The sequence below is a fragment of the Rhinolophus sinicus genome, chromosome 4, assembly GCF_057876585.1.
Source record: "Rhinolophus sinicus isolate RSI-liver-muscle chromosome 4, RSI-T2T, whole genome shotgun sequence".
NCBI lineage: Eukaryota > Metazoa > Chordata > Mammalia > Chiroptera > Rhinolophidae > Rhinolophus > Rhinolophus sinicus.
The window spans coordinates 108,165,703-108,185,992 of NC_142504.1; positions in this window are offsets into that span (position 1 = coordinate 108,165,703).

A 20,290-nucleotide genomic window follows, 5' to 3' on the forward strand; every position below is an offset into this window, starting at 1 on the left:
TCATTGGTTCTGTCTTCTCTAATCCAAGCTCAAGTCACCTTTTACGCAATCAGTCGTTGGTAAGAGCCGAGGGGCAGGCGATTTCCAAGTATCCATAGATAAGTTATGTCCTCTGGTGATGAGTGACGTCTTGTCGCTCAGCCCAGGCCCTCGGGTTGTCGCCCCATGTCCCACACAACAACTCAGAAGAGCTCCAGCTCTCAGGGCACTGAACGATTGTCTGGAGCCATCAAACGAGTGTCCCTGCTGGACCCAGTGGGCACAGAATCCCTGATGGTTTAGGGTGCACTGGCGTCCCCCTTAGCCAGCAAATGTGCACGTGTCACTGCCCGTGTTCCTACCCGTCCCTTCTCCCTCCTTTCCCCACTACCCCACGGTAACTGCTACTATAAATTTGTTCTCACACTTTCCATCCTCTTCCCCCACGTGTCCTGGAGTTTTATAGACTCGGTGTCCTGGACCTGTCTTCTGTGATTGTCTCAATGCAGCTGGTTTTCTGGTCCAGATATTGCTTTCCTGCAGTTTAGTCATTTTCACTAACTTTACAATATTCCATTGCATGGGGGAGGGAACATGTAAATATAAATACATATTTATCCATTTTGTCAGCAGGCATTTGGGTGTGTTTTTTGCTATGATAAACAGGAGCATCTTGTACCAGCCCGCTGGTTCGTGTGTGTGAGTTCTCTAGGATATAAATCCAGCAAGTGCTGGGTTGTAGAACATGTTAGTTTTCCAAGATGTGCCACTTTGCTCTCTGAGAGGTTAACACCCACACCAGCAGCGTACAAGGTCTTCAGGCCATATCCTGACTCCCTCCAGAAATGAAACAGTAGTAGTGCCTTGGAGGGTTGGCAAGGGAGAGCGAAGTGTAGGCTGGTGGTGTTTGTGGAAGGCTGCAAGGAGGAGGTGGCTGTGGAGAAGAGCCTCAGGGTACGGGCAGGTTTGGGAGGTCCCAGTGCTGGAAGGGAATGCACTGTCACTACAGGTAGACAATGCGTGTAAAGAAAGGCACAGACTGGAAGGGACAGTCGTGTAGTTGGAAGGTGGGAGATGGACACACAGGCACTTGTAGTCGAGGGAACATTTTGAAAGTTACAAGATTTGTGGTTCAATAGACTAGAGTCAGGCTGGAGATTTTGGAGTTGGCTGAATGAAAAATTGGAAGTTACCAAGTTTGAAATCGAGGCAACACATGTTGACAGTTTTTAAGGAAACCATTGGACGGTTGAGCCTAAAGAAAGCCTGGAAGTTCAGAGACTGGTCAGAGAGAGGCAGGGGGAAAGGAAGCAGGGAAAGAAGAGACCAGTACAAGGAACTTGGGCCTCTGAACTTTATTTTCCCTAGGTATGAGATTATTTATTTTAAATTATGGCTATGAGCATTAAATGAAATAATATGGGAAAGGTCCAACATAATGAGTGAGAAAGCACCAGGAAGGCACTCAAACGTGGGTTGAATTCAGTTTTGATGGACAGGAGAATTGTGACACTTTTAAGAGACAAGGAACTTGGGGAAGGGAAAGTGTGGTTCTCTGGGTGGGAAGGAACCTGCCAGACGTTCTCCATGATATTAAGGTTAGTTCTTTCAGCTCTATCCATTGATAAAAGACCCAAGTATCCCTGGTCCTCAAAAGTTAAATCTAGTTGGAGAGCTTCCCAGTTAATGGTAACGGAGGGCGGTATGTCCATGGGCTGAGGCCCACACTCGATTATTCAGTACCAAGTAAAATACAGATTACAAGGCAAGCCCACATTCAATTTTTTATTCAAGTGCTGAAAATCAACTTTTTCTGAGACAGTTCCAAAAAAGACGACATTGCTATGTAAAATAATCTTTTTTTTCTTTCTGTTTTTAACAGGAGGCGTCTAGTCCTCAGCATCATCCATATGAGTTTGGAAGACACCTTTTTTTTCCAATTCTACATACTAATTACAAAAGCATGCTAAGGTTGAGGCAGTGCAGCCAAATGGAGGCGAGCTGTGACAATAGGTCGGCCCCCTAACCCTGCCGGCATTTCATCTCAAATAAGAACAAATGCTGACTTCCCTCACCCTGCCCACCCGACAGAAAGGGCCCATTTATTTATTTTCAGAGAAACAGCTGAGGTGCGGGTGATGAAGTGAGGGAGGAGAGGGGGTGCTCTACCTTCAAACATGGGCATTGCATCTCTGAACCTTCCTTCTCTTGGGGGAGGGGGTACCAGCTGTTATGAGAATGAAGGGCTCTGGGGTCCCAGGGTTGAGAGGCAGATGGACTCAGACAGGGGGCCCTGGACCCTTCACATGAACTTGTGCAGAGGGCAGCACTGTCCTCTCCCAGATATGCCCTTTCACACATTGGCTACACGATTTGGATTCTTTTAAGGTCAGTGTCACATCAGCCCTCTGAAAAATGTGAGCCATCTGGGCTGGAGCCTGAGGACACATTGCCTGAACCTAGTGTATGCAAGTGGATGCCCATCTTGGAAGCACTGGGGCTTTAGGCTTCCTCTGTCCTGCTCTGGAAAGGGGCACATAGAGTGGGGGCATCAAAGACCCTTTCTTCCTGCAACCACACCTTCTGCAGTGACCGCAGGCCTTAGTCACTAGCGCTCTTAATCCCAAGATCTTGTTTTGCTACTTGAAATTTGGAGGCACGGGTGGGGCGAGGTGGGGGGCCCGGTGCTTCATTGTTTTTCTTTTCCTCTTGCAGCTCCAACTTGATCCGCTGTAAAAGGTCTCAACCGGCTTCTCGCCAAAAGACATTGCTAATTAGGAGCAGCGCCACCTCGTGGGAGACGAGGACAATGCATGCAAGCAGATGTTATTGACCTCTGACCTAATTTAGAGAAAATTGAACGTAAGACAGTAAACATTTGAGATTGTAAGCCTGTGCCCAGAATATTCCAGAATGCAGGCAGCTGGCCATAAAAGTAATTTGAACAGTCTCCTCTTTGAGCCATGGCAATCCAAGTCTGTTATAAACATCTTACACGCATTATGGTACCTGACAGTTCCCTTTGCACTTCCCGCTGTGCTCATTGGTCAGCACACATGGGATCTTCCTCCTCCTTATTTTACAGATTAGGAATTCAGGCATCAGCGGGTTAAGTGCCACAGACACGCCAGTGATGGAGGCCAGGCCCCAACTTCAGACTGGTGCTTACCTCCTGCACTGCGTCCTGCCCCTCCAGTGCTTCTCTGTGGAACCCAGGGCAGTGACCTTGAAACCCATGTGCAACGATAGGGACCCACGGTCTGAACAACCATGCGGCCTCTGATTCCTGAGACAGGACTGGCCTGGGTCCTAGTGGGTCAGAAAGTCCCTCTGTGTCTGTGTTAAAGGAAGTAAAGACATGGGATGAAGGGAAGTTTCCAGATGAGAGCCTCAGGGCTTGTAGAACTCAGCTTTAAGCACTTGCCTGTCTCAGATACATTCAGGGAGCAGCAGCTCTCACCTCCATCCAAGGTTGAAACGTGCACAGGTCCCTCTGCTGGAACACTGACCTTTGCCCTGCAGAGGGATCTTGATAAACTGAGCTGTAAGTGAATATTCCATTCATTTTAAGACTTAAGAAATAAAAGTAGCGGCACAAGCACAAAAAACCTAACTGCTTACATTTTTAAAGCTCTGACCTTTGATTGTCCCAACCTCACCCTCTACCAGCCACCACCACTCAAAGCCACTCCAGAGGCCAAGAATGACGGCAGCAAAGTCACCTTCAGGCAGGAGTAGTGATCGCCACCCCCACACCAGAAGCCCTTCTGGATGCTAAGAATGCCAGCAGGTTGCATAGTCGTTAAGTAGTGCTCTTCCTGGCTAGCATGTCAGGCTGGGCTTCTGTTTGGAACATGGCGACTCGGTTGTGCATTGAGCACGTGAACTAGTACAAGAGGTGACACCGAACAGGGCTCTTCCCAGCACCCACCCGTAGGACACATGACTTTTCTCAGGCTTATTTACAAATGGGGCTCACGTGCATTTTGTAACATGGTTACAGGAGTTAAATTTGGCAACATACATCAAGCACTCAACATCTGACACATAGTAGGTGCTCAGTGAATTCATAATGGTAGCTGACACCTTTGATGCCCGTGAGAGGCCAGGCACTATTAGCTCACTTCAGCCTCACAACTGCCCTGTGAGGTAGGTACTCTGCCCCCATTTTACAGGGAAATTGAGGCACAAAGGCTAAGTAAGTGTCCCAAGGATGCAGAGCAATTCAGTGATGGCTGGGATTGGAATCCACTGCTCTGAACCACTGCTCTGGGCTACCCTGCTTCTCTTACCTGTCACAGGACTTAACAGGCATGTCAGTGTGGGGGTTCAGGGTGCCCTACACCGGCGTCAGGCTCTACCTTGAGCTGGGCCATGGTGAACAGCTGACCCTGCAGCCTTTGTCTTTCTTACCCAAAAGCTGAGTGCTGGGTCGGAAAAGGGTGGTAGAAATCCATCTCAGTGATCTCAGAATTCTGGGACTCGAAGCTTTTCCCTTTTAATGATTTCTCAAGGCTTTCCCGTTCTTTACCTTTCCACTTGTTTTTGGTTTAACTGATTTGAAGTCCTTATGCGGTGTAGTCTGGGGGAACACAGACCCCCAACTGTCACCATATGTTGATGAGAGGCGAAAGTGTTTTCTAGGCCCTTGCAGACGAGCCCAAAGGAAAGACCTCAGGCGGGGCTGACGCGTCACTAGGTGGCAGCATGCAGCGTGCCGGCCGTCCTTAGTCTGGCTCAAGAGCAGTGTCCTTCCGCGTCCGTATCATAAAGTTTCTGCGCTCTTCTCTACTTGCATTGGGGGCGTTTTCCTTTGTGGGCCGTTCAGTCAAAACATACAGCTCATCCTTAGAGTTTTGTGCTGAGGGGCAGGGTGAGGCAGAGCCCCCAATGTGGCGCGACGTAAGGATCGGCAAACGGTGGCCCAGAGCCGAGAACGGTATGTACATCTTTCTTTTAATGGTTGAAAAAGAAATGATGATTTTTCATGACACATGAAAATTCTATGGAATTCGAATTTCAGTGTCTACCAGTAAAGTGCATTGGAAGCCAGACATTGGTCCCCGGGTATGTATATAGTACCGGCTGCCTCGGTCCTACACGGGCGAGATGGGGCAGTTGGAACGGACGCCACGCGGCCCTCGAAGCCTGAAATCCTCACTGCCCTGCTGTGGGCACAGCTTGCCTACCCCTGACCTATATCAACCTCATCTAAATAGAGATGCACTTTCCACGGTCCTCAAGGTCCCCATTGTGAGTGTAGGAATTTGCACTTTGTCCTTTTCGGTGCGTTGTTTTCGTAGCACCGTAAGATGGCACCTGCTGCTTGAGGAGGACGAGACTGCATCCAGTCAGCTCTTTCGCAGACATTTCTTGGTTGGGAGCCCAGGGTGTAGCCAGGGGCGTAACTACAACGCCGTGACAAGCGGTGATGTCACAGTGAGTGGAGACGCGAGCTCTGCCTGCCGAGAACTGGGGAAGGATTTTCAAAGGACGCATTTCAGTTGTTCCAAGAAGGAAGAAGTGAGATATTCCTCAGTGAAGAGGGGAGAGGCGTATTTCAGAAAAAGCACGACTGGAATGCACTGGGTTGGGAGCAACGGCTGGGGTGGCAGGGCGTGTGGACAGGCCGGTGCAGGTTGTTCCTTAACCCGGGACGGGGCCAGGAGAAGCCGGTTTGAAAGAGGCAAACGTGAGCTCTTTAGCTCATGCTGAGTGTGTGGTCCAGTGTTTGCCTCAAGTGTGGCCTTGGAGCATCTGTAGCAGAATCACCCAAAGGGCTTAAATAAAAAGTTTCTTGCCTCTCCTTCCCTCCACCCAAACACAGACCTACAGAATGGAAATTCCCCAATTCTTTTTTTTTGTGGGGGGAGGGCATAGCAGAGCCATCAAAGAAGGCTGCGTTTGAGAAATCGGAGATGCTACAGAAGAGGGGGAATATGCCCTGAAGACCCCCAAAAGATTTCAAGACTGAAGTGGTCATCATTTCCACCTGCAGTAGAGATAAGGAATCAGAGCCAGTGAGTTGGACAATGGAGAGGTGACTGGTGACTCTAAGATGCCAAGTTACTAGAGGAATGGTAGAGAGGGGGGCAGGGGACTGAGAGCAGAGAGAGGAAGACGCACAGACGGACAGAAGGATGTAAAGATGGAGCTGGCACCACCAGCCATTGTAAGTGGCAGGAGGAGAAAAGTGACCGATGGCCCTTCTTCTCGGTACTTGAGAAACTGCTGCTTGGCACGGAGCCACGGGCACCAAGTAAAACGCCCAGCATCCCTGAGGCCCCACAGAGGTGGGGACCATTCATTTGAGGTGCAGCCAATCGCACAGCACAGTTGAGGGATTTTTTTTTCTAATGAAGCAGGACCATAGATTCAGGGGTGGGATTTGAGGAGTCCCGTGAAGATACTGTGTTGATTTCACCACCGCAGCTGATTCAGCTGCCTCTGGGATTCCTTTCTCCTCCATCACTCTCCCAAGCAGCTCTGTTCCGTTTCTTCCATGAGCCTGACTGCTGTGTCCACTGCCTAAAGTCAGGCTCTGGGCTGGTCCCCGGGATCCCGCTGCCTGCCATCTCCTCAGCTTTGACTTTCCTGGATCTCAGGTCTGTCCCCAGTTCCAGGGCACGGTGCCCAGGTTAAGTCCCAAACCTTATCCGCAACTCACTATGAAATCTGGTAGCCTGGAGCAGTCAAGCAGGGGACAGGATGGGCCCGGCCACCTGACAAGCCATTTTTACACAGAGTGTGCGTTGGGCAGCGGCCTGAACTCCATACAGGAGCAGCCGTGCCCTACGGGAACCTGCATCTAATTGGGGCTTTATGGAAATGTGCAAAGGTGAGTGGCTGATTTTGCCTTGCACTGTGTCAGTCAGGGTGAGGGGAGGGAGAGCGGTTTGCTAAACATAGGGGCACTGGTGGATTTCTGCTAGGACAAGCATTGGGACGACCTTTTAACCTCAGTCGAGTTGCTAACTTTTTAAAGGCTGTATAATGTAGTATTTATGGGCATAGACTCGTTTGACTTGGGGCCTCTAAGCACCATCCTTCACCTGTAAGTAAAGATGCCGAGTGTCCTCCTCTGAGGGTTAACACGTTGCGTACGGCGGGGTTTAAATCCCTCATGAAGATTCTCGTGATCCGTACGCAACGTGTTAACACACTCAAACGCACCCAGCACATGGGGAGAGCTGACACCTTCACAAATGTCTTCAAAACCTGCCTTCTTATTTTAGGACCTGTCAAAATGAGGAACACCTTTGGATTAGACTGCACTTGGTGCTTTTGTTTGTGTTAGCTGTGTTCATTTCACATGATTATCCTATAGATACATTTTACGTGTTTCTTTTTTATAATTGATACTTGATTGGTACTAACTAAAGTCCATAATTTACGTTAAGATTCACTGTTTGTGTTGTACATTCCATGGGTTTGGACAAATGCGTAATGAATGACGTGTATTCATCATGAGTAGCGTGCGGAGTAGTTTCACTGCTAAAAATCCCCTGGGCTCCACCGGTTCATGCTCCTCCCACATCCCAGCCATTGAGCATTTATTGTCTCCATACGTAGTTTTGCCTTTTCCAGAGTTTCATACAGTTGGAATAATACAGTATGTCGCCTTTTCAGTTTGGCTTCTTTCACTTAGTAATATGCATTTAAGTTTCCTCCATATCTTTTCACGGCTTGATAGCTCATTAGTTTCCTTTCTTTCTTTTTGCTGAATAATATTTTATTGTCTGGATGGACCACAGTTTATCCATCACGTACGGAAGGATATCTTGGTTGCTTCTAAGTTTTGGCAATTATGAACAAAGTTGCTATAACACCCATGTGCAGGTTTTGTGTGGACATAAGTTTTCAGCTCTTTTGGGTAAATACCATAGAGCACGAATGCTGGGTCATATGGTAAAAATATATTTAGTTTTGTAAGAAACCACCAAACTGCCTTCCCAAGTGGCTGCACCCTTTTGCGTTCCCACCAGCACTGAACAGGAGTTCCTGCTGCTCCACGTCCTCTCCAGCAGGGGGTGCACGTCTCCAGCAGGGGGAGTTTAGTCTTTCCAATGAGTCCACAGTAGTTTCGTGTGCGAATTTGCAAGTCCTTGGACATGATGTGGCGCGTCGTCTCATATGCTTATTTGTCATCTTTGTTGGTGAAGTGTTTGTTCAGATCTTCCGCTGATTTTTTTAATTGGGTTGTTTTCTTATTGTTGAGTTTTAAGAGTTCTTTGTATATTTTGGATACCAATTCTTTGTCAGATGTGTTGCTTGCAAATATTTTCTCCTTGTCTTTTCATTCTTTTAACGCTTTGTTCTTTTATATTGCAACTTAATAGAAATGTGGGGACACCAAGGACGGAAAGCAGTCGAGGGTTTTAACTCTGTCTTTATTCTTTTTTTTTTTTTTTTCCTGAGTCTTTATTCTTATCAGGTTAAACACCCAGCAGTCTCCAGTGGCACTTCCTTGCGTGTTCAGAATGTGCCAGAAATGGATTCCCCAGTGGTTGCCACGTCCTCATCCCAGAGCTGATGCTTCTCACCTGGCTGTCGGGGTGGACCCTGGGGGTTTCCAAGTCCCTCCCTTGTGGGGACAGTCAGGCACTATCGGGGGGCCAGGCCACTGCTGACCCCTTATAGTACTTGCCAGGAGGACAGAAACTGGGGGCCGACAGTGACATCCCCTCATACTTTCTTAAACCTTATTTGGAATATAAACACTGAGTTCCTGCGCAGTGGATTTATAGAGACACGCACAGTCAAAGGAGAAGTAAGCGGTTTCTGGATTGAGGCTTCCAGCAGGGGTGCAGGGGTTGCCTGTTGCTGCTCAGTGCAGAGGTGCCCCCTTTCTGGAGCACACACTGACCTTGGCAGGGCCGTGGCGGAACAAAAGACAATAGCTCAGACCAGTAATCCTGCCCACTTCCCACAGGATGGAAACTCAGTACATGGCTGTGGGAGGGACATTTGGCTCCATGGAGGGGCCTTTCCTGCAGGTCTCAGAACACGCCTCTCACCCCACCCACCTATGACAAACCGATGCAATGTCCTAAGGCTTCAGAATAGCTACGTATGTTCTCTGGAGTTCAGTAATAAAATGTACATATTTCTGGCTATCTTGGAAAACACGGCAAGGAGGAAGTGAGCTGCTCTAGAGTGAGCTGCCTACAATCCCAGTGAAAATAAACCATTGTGCCAAGCTGGTTCCGAATCCCAGTTTCCTCCTGGGTCAGACTTTCCACCTAATACAAAAGGGAGGTGTATTTATTCTGGCAAAGATGGTAATAATTCTCGGTTGAGAACGGTTGGAAAAGGCCCTTCAAGTCCAGTGAAAGTGGGTCACAGCGCTTCCTCCAGTGCCATCCAAGGGCCACCGGGGAGCCCAGGAAATGCAGGCTCCAGAGCCCAGCCCTGCTGCACACAATGCCAGGGGGTGAGGGGCGGCTGAGAATGTGCATTTCACAAGCCCAGCGCATTAAGGTACACATCGATAGTGAAAAACATTAAAAGCACAAACTTTAGAAGCCTAGAAACCTGGATTTAGATCTTGACTCTGTCACCCAGTACCTGTGTAACTGTGGATGAGTATTGAAATGCCTTAATTCTTATCTGCAAAATGGGACTAATAACAGTGGGGTGTGGAGATACCACCCCAGTGCCTGCACACCCCACAACAAAGCAAAAGTGTTTGAAACATGCACCAAAACACGTGAGAGCTTCTCTGAAGCCAAGAGACAGGGTTTCAGAAAGTGTAGCATGTCTCCCTCCTCGGCTGCTTCCGTTTTATTTTATATGAACTAATACTAATGACTAGTTTTTATGGAGTCCCTATCATGTTCCAGGCATTATCCTAAGAAACGCCATGTATTTAATGCTCAAACAATCCTATGAAATAGGTATCGTATGACACCCATTTTATAGATGCAGAAACTGAGCCAAGGTTAAGCAGCTTGCATGTGGTCACATCGCTGGAAAGTTCCTGAGTCAGAATTTGAATGCAAGGAGCCTGTGGCTCTTCTGTCTCCTTGGGCCTCTATCCCTTTAGGACCTGACAGTAAACTGAGAGAGAAAAACTGAAGCCCAGTTACTGGGAAAGAGAAACAGTGGAAGTTGAACTCCTTATGAGCAGCCACAGGATAAGAATGTTCAAATAATGATTATTCTGGAGCCTGAGGCAGAGCAGAAAGTTTTCTCTGAGGAGCTTTGGAAACAGTTTCCCTTCTGAGATGTTCACAGTCTAAATCTGAGGTGTCCAATTTGGTAGCCAATTGCCACAGGTAGTTATTATTTAATTCTGAAATTAATGGATCAGTGGAATAGGATGGGGAGTCCAGATATAGACCCACACATATACTCAAAACTGATTTTCAGCAAACATACAACCGTGATCTATGGAGAAAGGATAGTCTTTTCAACAAACGGAACTGAAACAGCATTTGGATATCCCTATGTACAAACGTGAACACCAATCCCTACCTTAAATTAACGCAAAATGGACCATAGATCTAAATGTAAGAGCAAAATCTATAAAATGTATGAAAACATAGAAAGAAAGAAAAAACCTTTGACTTTGGGTTAGGCAAAGATTTTTTAGATGCAATGCTGAAAACACAATCTATAAGAGAATAAATTAATAAGTTGGACTTCGTCAGAGTGAAAACTATGCTCTTTGACAAACAGGGTTAAGAAAATAAAAAGACAAGCCATTGACAGGGAGGAAATATTTGCATATCATGTATTTGATCAGGGACTTGTATGTAGAATATGTAAAGAACCTTCAAAACTCAATCATAAGAAAACAACATAATAAAAAATGGGTCGAAGGCATGAACACTTCACCAAAGAAGATAGACTAATGTCAAGTAAGCACATGCAACGGTGCTCGATGTCCTTAGATATCAGGACATCCTTAAATGCAAATTAAACCCACAAAGAGATGTACTACACACCCATTCGAAAGGCTACCATTAAAAAGTCTGACCACACCGGGGAGTGGAGGAACAGGCAGAAATGCCACAGGGAGCAGCCACTGTGGACACGTTTGCCAGTTTCTCAACAAGTTCCACATCGAGCCATCCTACCGTTAGGAATTTACCCAAGAGAAATGAAAACGTAGGTCTCTACAAAGATTTGTGCCAAAATGTTCATAGAAACTTTATTTGTGCATAGCCAAATATGGAAACAACCCAAATTTCCATCAACAGGTGAGACTCTGGTATCTCCAAACAATGAAATATTGTTCAGTGATAAAAAGAAAAACTGAGACACACAGCATGGGTGAACCTCAAAATAATGTTGCTGAGTGAAAGAAGCCAGACCCAAACAAGAGTTCAAACTGCAAGGTTCCGTTTAGGCTTGCAGGACAAGCAGACCAATCTCTAACAACAGGAAGCACAGCAGTGGCCGCCTGAGTGGGGGACAAGTGCGACGACATCCAGAGGGGCCTGAGGACACTTGGACGTGCCATATTGTCTAAGACCGTTTCCATCATAGCAGAAAGTTCTGTTAAGTACTGCTGGGCCAGACAGTATCTCCTGGTCCAGGCCGGCAGGAAGTTGTAGTAAAAAAAAAAAAAGAAAAAAAGGCCACGTGCCTACTGTCCCTTCTGTGTACAGCGCGAAATGGATGATAGAGGGAGGGACATTTGTCAAGCAATCACCTGCCGTCTGGACAGGCCATTAGAAAGGGACCAGGTGGCAGGTGCAGCAGAAGCCTGGGGAAAGGAGGAGGTCCCAGGGCTCCGAGCTCTGAGGCTGGGGAAACCTCCAGGGGGAATACTGGGTGGGTCCTGCTCACTGAATTGGGAGGAAGAGAGGGAGGGAAGAAAAGAGAGGAAGGAGTCGTGAGGGGCGCAGAAGTCAAAGGGATCAGTGGTGGAATCGTAGGGTGTTCAGGCTCCTCCAGCAATCTTTTGGTTCAAACTGAATGAGGGAGACGAGACCCAGGATGGGAAAGGATGGGCCCCCGTCCCACCCGGACTGAAGGAAAAAAGCCAGAGACGGGAGAACCCAGGGCTGGTGCCCGGCATTGAGGCTTTGATGATTAGGACGATTTGTAGAAATGGTCACGGAACAACTGACGTCTGGCACGCCTGTTTCTTCAGCTGCTCCGGTGGAGAGCACTGGTGTTTTGTTTTCTGGTCACACTCCTGATCAGTGCACCCCTAAGTCACCTGTCTACTCAGTGAGGACACTCAACCCCTCTGTGGCCCCGGGAAGAAGCCACAGTCCCAGCTCAGAAGGCTGTCAAGTGCACCAACTCACATACATAGAATTACAAAGAAAACCAGTGGTGTGAAAATACAGTTTTCTGCCCAGAACCTCGCTGTATGGGACCGCTCCTGGAAACACAAAGGGGAGGGAGGCCACTCACTGAATCTCTCTGGACAATTTGGCAGTTCTCACTCCGGATTCTAGAATACAACCCAGCAAAGAGTTTGGCTTCCCTACAAGTCGGGCCTGTTGTGGGTGAACGGAAGTCGAGACAACAAGAGGGCTGTGAAGAAGGGCTGGGCCTCGCGCTCCCCAATTCTGGCTGCAGGTCCTCCCAGCCTGGCCTGTGACCAAGCTGACCTCCAACACCGCACTCCCAACTGCCTGCACAGGTGGCCTGAGCACGGGGCCTGAAGAGCAGGCCAGAGAGATGGGTCAATACCGCGCCAGCTGCCCTTGAGTGGGTCAGTATATGGTGCTGGCAGGTGAGAAAGGGTCTTTTCCTAGAGGCTCAAGACAGAGCTTCCCCAGGGTTGGTCGTCTAGAAATTGCCGCTCGGCTCCCTTCCGCTGGTTCCCCACACTCACCTGCATTGGGCCCTTGAGCTCAGCCTGCAGGAAAAGGCCTTTTCCTTCGACTGTCTTCTCCTCGCTTTCTGCACCCTGCAGGCGCCTAATTCCACCTGCCTCATGTGGGGATTCTCCAGCATTAGGTCCACCCTGAATTGGGAGGAGAGAGATTTGGACTTGGGAATACCTGCAAAGCCAGCGCTGGGTGAATGTTAAATGAATGAATGAAGGGAGGGCACTCCCCACCCAAATTTCCTGTTGTTCTTCCTGGAATCAAGAAGTGATGTATTCTCTGGGTGGCCATTCTGGGACTGCAGCTCTGACGAGAAGGAATTATGAGGACTTTACAGCCTGTGGGTTTTTTTTTCCCCCTTGAGACAAGAAAAGGACCTCCCAAGCCATTAACTCCCTCAGAACAAGCAGCTAGGAAAGGCCGGAAGCAACACTCTGAAAGCAGAAGCAAATGGCCTCGTTTATTTATTTCTAAAATGACACATGTAAAACATGAAGACAAGTTCAAAGACGCTATTTTTTGTAAAAGGGTAAACAGTTACAATCCCTGGTCCCAGCGCCCCAGTCTTCATTCTATCCCCGGGGTCACCTCTGTGAATTTGATGTGTGGCCAACCTCGTCCACGGCCCCGTCTTCCACCTGTGGGTCCCCGCTCTTCTTCACCAGGGAGAGTGTTCTGGCTGCAGGAGGCCTCTGGGTTGACTATTCTGTCCACCTGGAGCCTCCCCACCTGCCCTTTCTTTTTATTTGTGGGGGGGGGGAAGGAAGGAGTATTTTATTTTTATTAAGGTATAGCGTTCATGGGGTGATGTGTGCAAACCTTAAAGTTGCAGCTCAGTGAACTTTCACATACTATTTCACATAGGTATTCACCCAGATCAAGATTTTCACCAGTCAAAAAGCTCCCTCATGCCTCCCGCCCCCCGCACCCCCCACCCCGTCAACCCCGTCTCCAACGGTAACTGCTCTTCTGACTCTGTCACCCGGATTCCTTTTCTCTGCTCCTAGAAATGAACTCACGCTCTTGTGTATCTCCAGCCCTTTTGGTGGGAGCTTCTTCCCCTCCTCCAGGTCGCATTCCTTTCATCGCACGTTCCCTTCCTTCAGAGCACTTCACACTGTGTGATTTCTGTTTGTAGGCCTGTTTGCTGTTTGTCTCCCCAACTAGAAGGGAAGTGTCCTCTCCTGTCCCCTGCTGTCACCTGAACCCCAAGCACAGTGCCTGGTGTATGTACACGGTCAACAGATGCTTATTCAATGAATGAATGAATACGTGTATGAGTGAAAGGGGAAGTGTCCCAGGTATCCATTTGTACGGCCCTGAAATCAAAAACTAATTATAGGCCTCCAAACACTGGCCTGTGCAGGAGGCCACTGCTCTTCTTGATACAAAGATAATATTCACTGGAGTCAAGTGTGAGGACTTGAAAATACTGGATTTGGTCCAGTCTGCCTGGAAGCAAAAGTGGGCTAATTTTCACCCTCTGTGAAAGGACTGCTTTCTCCACCCAGACCGGCCTTTCACTTTATCCTAGAGAATCAATGTTTCATAGAAGAATTCCACTGTGGCTACATAGAGGCCCTCAGCAGTGGTAATCCCTATTGGACTAATAGATGGTGGTTTTTTAAACTTCCTTTATATTTTGTCATGTTTTTAAAAATGAGCACACAACTTTTCGAAAATTTTAAAAGATTTTAACTATGGTAAAATGCACATAACATGAAATTTATCATCTTAACTATTGTTTTTTTCAACTGTTTTTTCTTTTTAATTTAAATGTGGTTTTGCAGGACCCATCAGCTCCAAATCAAGTAGTTGTTTCAATCTAGTTATGAAGGGTGCAGCTCACTGGCCCATGCAGGGATCGAACTGGCAACCTTGTTGTTAAGAGCACCGCTCTAACCAACTGAGCTAACCGGCGGCCCTTAACGATTTTTTTAAGTGTACATACAGTTCAGTAGTGTTAAGTACATTTACATTGTTATACAACCGATCTCCAGAACTCTTTTCATCTTGGCAGAGTTGAAACTCTATAGGCATTAAACAACTACTCTCCATTCCTCCCCCACCCCTCCCACCCCCACAACCATCATTCTACTTTCTGTCTCTATGAACTTGATTACATTAGAAACCTCATGTAAGTGGGATCCGTAGCACAGATTTATTTCACTTAGCACAATATCTTCAAGGCTTAGACATGTCGTAGCACATGTCCGAGTTTCCTTCCTTTTTCAGACCAAATAATATTCCATTGTATCTACCACAGTTTGTTTATCCCTTCACCCATCCATGGACACTTGGGTGGCTTCCACCTTTTGGCTGTTGTGAGTAATGCTGCTGTGAACATGGGTGTACAGATATCTCTTCAAGATGCTGCTTTCAATTCTTTGGGGTCTATAGCCAGAAGTAGAATTGCTGGGTTATATTTCTATTCTTAATTTGTTGCAGAACCGCCATGCTGCTTTCCATGGCAACTGCACCATTTCACATCGCCAGCAGCAGGGCACAAGCATTTCCCTACATCCTCGCCAGTACTTGTTATTTTGGGTGTTCTGCTAGTAGCCGTCCTAATGCGTATGAAGTGGAGTTTCAGTGTGGTTTTGGTTTGTCTTTCCCTAATGAGTAGTGGTGGTGAGAGTATCTGTTCATTGCTTGTTGGCCATGTGTACACCTTCTTTGCAGAAATGTCTGTCCAAGTCCTGTGCCCATTTTTTAATCAGCTTGTTTGTTTTTGTTGTTAAGTTCTAAGCACAAATTACTTTTTAAATCAGAAGAGAACTTTATTTTATGAAGAGAAGGGGAAAGAACATACAGAAAGCCAATGGACAGGTGTAGTGGTTAAAAGCTTGGGCTCTGAAGTTAGCACATTCGGTCCTCATAATTAATGAGTACCTGCTGAATAAGGCAGGGGAGACTGACTAACACGTAGCCCCCAAAGCTCAGTGACCTAATACAGTAGAAGTGTTGCCCGCTTACCTCAAGCCCAATGTGGTCTGAAACAGAGGGGGGGGGGGCAGGAGTTACGGAGGAACAGTGGGCTCTATGTCACGTAGTTGTTCAGGGACCCAGGCTGCGTCCATCCTGTGACATTGACATCCTCAACATGTGGCCTGGGAGATTAAAAGGAGGATTACACAAGGGTAACTTTTTGTGGACCAAGCTTTGCCTCTATTACATCAACCTAAACTTGTAATACATACAGCCCCACTGCAAAGGAGCCTGGGAAACCTCCTCTTCCTATGTGCCCAGAAGGAAAGGAAATTGCATTGTCTCTGCCGCAGTGTTTCCCTTTGGTAACCATCTCATTCTTCTTCCCACACACAGACACACTCATCCCCTTCTTTTGGGAGACAACCCACACCTGTACCCAGGTCGTGCACACCCTTCTCCCCCAGGACTAGCTGTCTGTCCTATGCTCTGCTGACCAGTGCACTAAGGGGGATAAGTTGTCTGCCCCCACACCCAGCACCCAACATACACTGGTGAAGTAGAAATAAAATCCTCATTGAGAAAAGGGAGGGTGCAGTAGTCCGTGGTCCATAGAAGTGACAAGCTCCTTCCTGTGACACACGCTTTGTGCAGGTTCCCTGCCCTGGCAATGGGGTAGTTCCCTGCTTAGGTGCCGCCCTGACCTCTGAAGGGCATCCCTGTCCATTTGTCTCTATGGCTCCAGGCTTCTTCCCAGAGGAGTTTCTCCTCTTTCATGATCGCCCCTGACTACGCCTGAAATGTGCCTTGGGGAGTAAGCTCTTCTCCGTGACACTGTCCAGTGCTTGGAGCTTTCTTCCTGCTCATAGAACCCAAAGGGTTGTTTTAAGTCCGCCATTGTCAAAGATGTCTTAAGGTTACTTCTTGACTTCCCTGGCAATAATTGTCTCCGAAAGTTAGTAAGCAAGTGAAAGAGAGAAAACTCTGGGCGGGGTAGGTTTGAGATGCCTACTAGAAATCTGGTTGGATATAGGAACCTGGCACTCAGGGCGTAACCCAGGCTGGAGAGATTCACTGGAGAATCATCACCATACAGCTGACACTTACTGGGAGGCTGACATGTGTAGACAGGGAGGAGAAGGGGTCCAAAGACAGAACCCTAGGTCACTCCGCAGCCAGAGAGGTGGGGCGGCGCCTGCCAGGACATGAAAAGGAAGGGCTGGGAGGTGGGTAAAAGTCCAAAAGAGTGTGCTGTCTAGGAAGATAGATGAAGATCGCGTCCAGGAAGGAGGGTGTGCTCCACTAACTCAATGGTGCTGACAGGTCAGTGAGGTGGGGTCTAAGCACCGACGACCAAGCTCATTGCTGAATTTGGCAGGAACAGTTTCCAAGTGTATGGAGGGGAACTCCAGCTGAAGTGGGTTCAGTCAACAAGGGGAGGAGGAAGGTGAGTGAACATGACTGGGGACAGAATAGTCTTGCTGTGAAGGGGAGCAGATGTGGGATGAGGTCTGGAGCACCAGTGGAGCAGGGACAGCTCACCCAGAGCCCCCTGAGACAGGGCCGGGGATGTGGCAGGAGATGGGAGGGCCAGAGCTGATGGAGTGAAAAGTGTGGAGTGAAATGCAAGCCAGCTCAGCAGCTGAGAATGAGGCTGAAGAAGCATTTTGCAGGTTTGAGGAGAGAGGAAAACGTACGCAGGAGAGGTCTGGGAGGGTGAGTGGACTAGGGGAATGTATGGTCACTGAGCAGCGGGGAGGACCCCTTGGTGTCCGTGGCCATGCATTTAACGAGAGGCCACCACCCCATCGTGGCTGTGTGTCTTTCTTCAGCCAAGCACAACGTGTGAGCACAGCATGGAGCAGGCGGAGGGCTGGATTTCGCCAACGTGGGGTTTTCGCCACCATTGGCTCCCCTGCTGCTTCAGGGTTGGACTGGAGCTCCACCACCAGCTCTAACTGGGTGGAGCTTGGCGGTGGCAGATTCTGGAACTTCTCAGCCTCCATAATGGTGTGTGCCAATTCCTCATAATACATTTCTCTATATCTACACATATCCTATTGCTTCTCTTTCTCTGGAGAACCCTGACTAATTCAAGGCATACTGGGGACAGGAATAGGGAGGGGGAGGGTGGGGGTGTGGTAGGCTTAGGAAGGAGAGGGGGGAAAGTTCCGGAAGCGTGAGGAGGAAACCTGGCTCATGCTGGCCTGGAGGCGAGAGTGCAGGCATCACTTGAGAAGCTCAGGGGCCAGCCTCTCCTGAGCATGGGTTGGAGCATGAAACTGAAGAGAACATTCAGAGAAGAGGCTGCAAATACAGGAAACCACGGGAACTGGGTGGGGTAGGAGATGTGTCACCGAAGTCTTCGGGTGCCGGAGGAGGGGTTTGGACCTTAGGCATGTAGTGAATGCACGTGTCCCTCAGAGATGGTGAGAAATTCACCCAGAGTCACAGGACTGCTCAGTGACAGGGACGTGATGCTGACACCACAGCCTGGACCCTCTCCTCTGTGTTCCAGGACAGTGGGAAACACAGGACTCACCTCCACTTCCAGTTCCAGAAAACCCTGGGTCTCCAGTCAGCTCTCCTTTTCTATAAAGGAGACCCCTGTATCAGTGGTTTTAACCCTTCTGGACTCAAAGACCTCTTCAAGACACTGGACAAAATCTATGGATTTTCCCCAGAAAAATGCACATGTCCGCAGCATGTGGCTTGCTGCTTCGGGGGATCCGGGACTCTGAAACCCATCCAAAGCCCTCAGGTTGACACCCTTGCCTGATGACCTCCGCCCTTGATGAAGGTGGAGCTGAGGTGAGCTGGACGTTGGGCCTGACATAGGAAATGGTACAGTGGCCCTGACATGACCTCCGCCAGGAGCACCCAGTTATTAAGGGCCAAGTGACTAAACCACCACTTCCGGACTTCACTGCCCTGTCAGCAGTCTCCCTTGGCTGTTGCCTGGACACCGGGACAAAGGCGCAGGCATTCGGATGGAAACGTGAGGAGCCCGTGGTGTGGCATTTCCACGTGCAGCCCAGTCCCCACTCAGGGCTCATAAAGGTCCCTCCCGCTGCCCCCACTCAGAGCTAAGTAGGTCATCTGGCCTGCTCAGGAGCCCTTCAGAAGTGTGTCATCAATCAGCTGCTCAGCCCTGCCCGGGAAGCCAACAGGGGCTCCTCTCTTGTGAGAATAAAACACAGCTCCAAAAAGTCACGCCTGGCTGGGGTGCAGCTAGGACCCCTGCCCTCCCCCAGCCCACAGGAGAGTCCCTCGAAGGGGATGCCCCACGCTCTTTACCGGTCTCCAAATTAAGAACCACCTCTAGCAGGTTTCTCATGCCCGCCCAGCAGACCGGGGCTCCAAAGTGAGTAATGCCTCCTAGGCAGCAGGGTTTGGCAGCAGGGAACCTGCCATGTTCTAGAAGGTTCTGGCAGCCCCTGAAAAGGTCTGCCGCAGACCCCACCCCACCCCCACCTGGGGAATTAGCAGAGCCTTGAATCAGCTTGCTGGCCCAAAGCGCCTCATTCTCCAGTTCCCCAGGAGTACCTGGCTTTTCTGGCTTTTCCTTTGATGCTGGAGAGGCCCAGCCATTGTTCTTCTTTCCCTGCAAAGGAAACAATACATTGGTTTTCTTCCTCTCCTCTCCTTTCACCCCTTTTTCACTTTAGAAATATGGAAACGCTCCAAAGAGTAACCACAATAAAAGCAGCCGTTAATGTTATTAATGATAACAAGAAGACAGAACATCAAAGTGAAGCCGTTCACTTAGACGTAAGGCTGTTAAAACGTACTGGGCTGGACGTCCTGAGAAAGCAGGACTCCTTTGTGTTGTGATGACAATACGGAAGGCCAGGTTTCTAGGTACTCACTGTGCTGTGACACCAGATTCCTATCACCCACATAGAAAAGGGTCATTTCCAGACCAGTGGGGCCCATACTATCTGCTCCAGTTGGGCTCTTTTCATAGTAGGAGTCTTACATTACTCAGAAGGAAAAAGAGGGTTTATTTTAAGGACACTCGTGCTGAGTGAGAACTGGCTACTGTCAGGTTGGGAGGGACCTGCATGCCGGCCAGCCGGCAGGCCCCCGTCTTCTGTGAGTCCCCGCTTCCCGGACACCCTCCTGGGTTTTCCTCTCTCCTCCACTCAGCTCAGTGTCCTGGCTGCTCACAGGTCCTGCTTGCACAGGAGGGAGCCCATCGCACCCTCTCCAGGCCTCTCTGCACATTGTGTCTCAGATTCCTCCTCCATTGCAGACTGCCTCATTCGCATGGCTTCTTAGCTCCAATGAGAGAGAGAGAGAGAGAGAGAGAGAGAGAGAGAGAGAGAGAGAGAGAGAGAGAGACTTGTATTTGCTGGGATTGCCGTAATGAAGTTCCACAAACGGGGGGCTTCCAACAACAGAAACGTATTATCTCCCAGTTCTGGAGGTGGGACAGCCAAGACCAAGGCATCACAGGGGTGGTTCCTGCAGGCGTTGTCCCTGGCTTCTGCTGCTTTCCTGTCAATCTTTGGCATCCTGTACCTGTAAATGCACCATCCAGGCTTGCACTTCTCCATGTCTTGTGTCTATGTCCAAATTTCCACCTT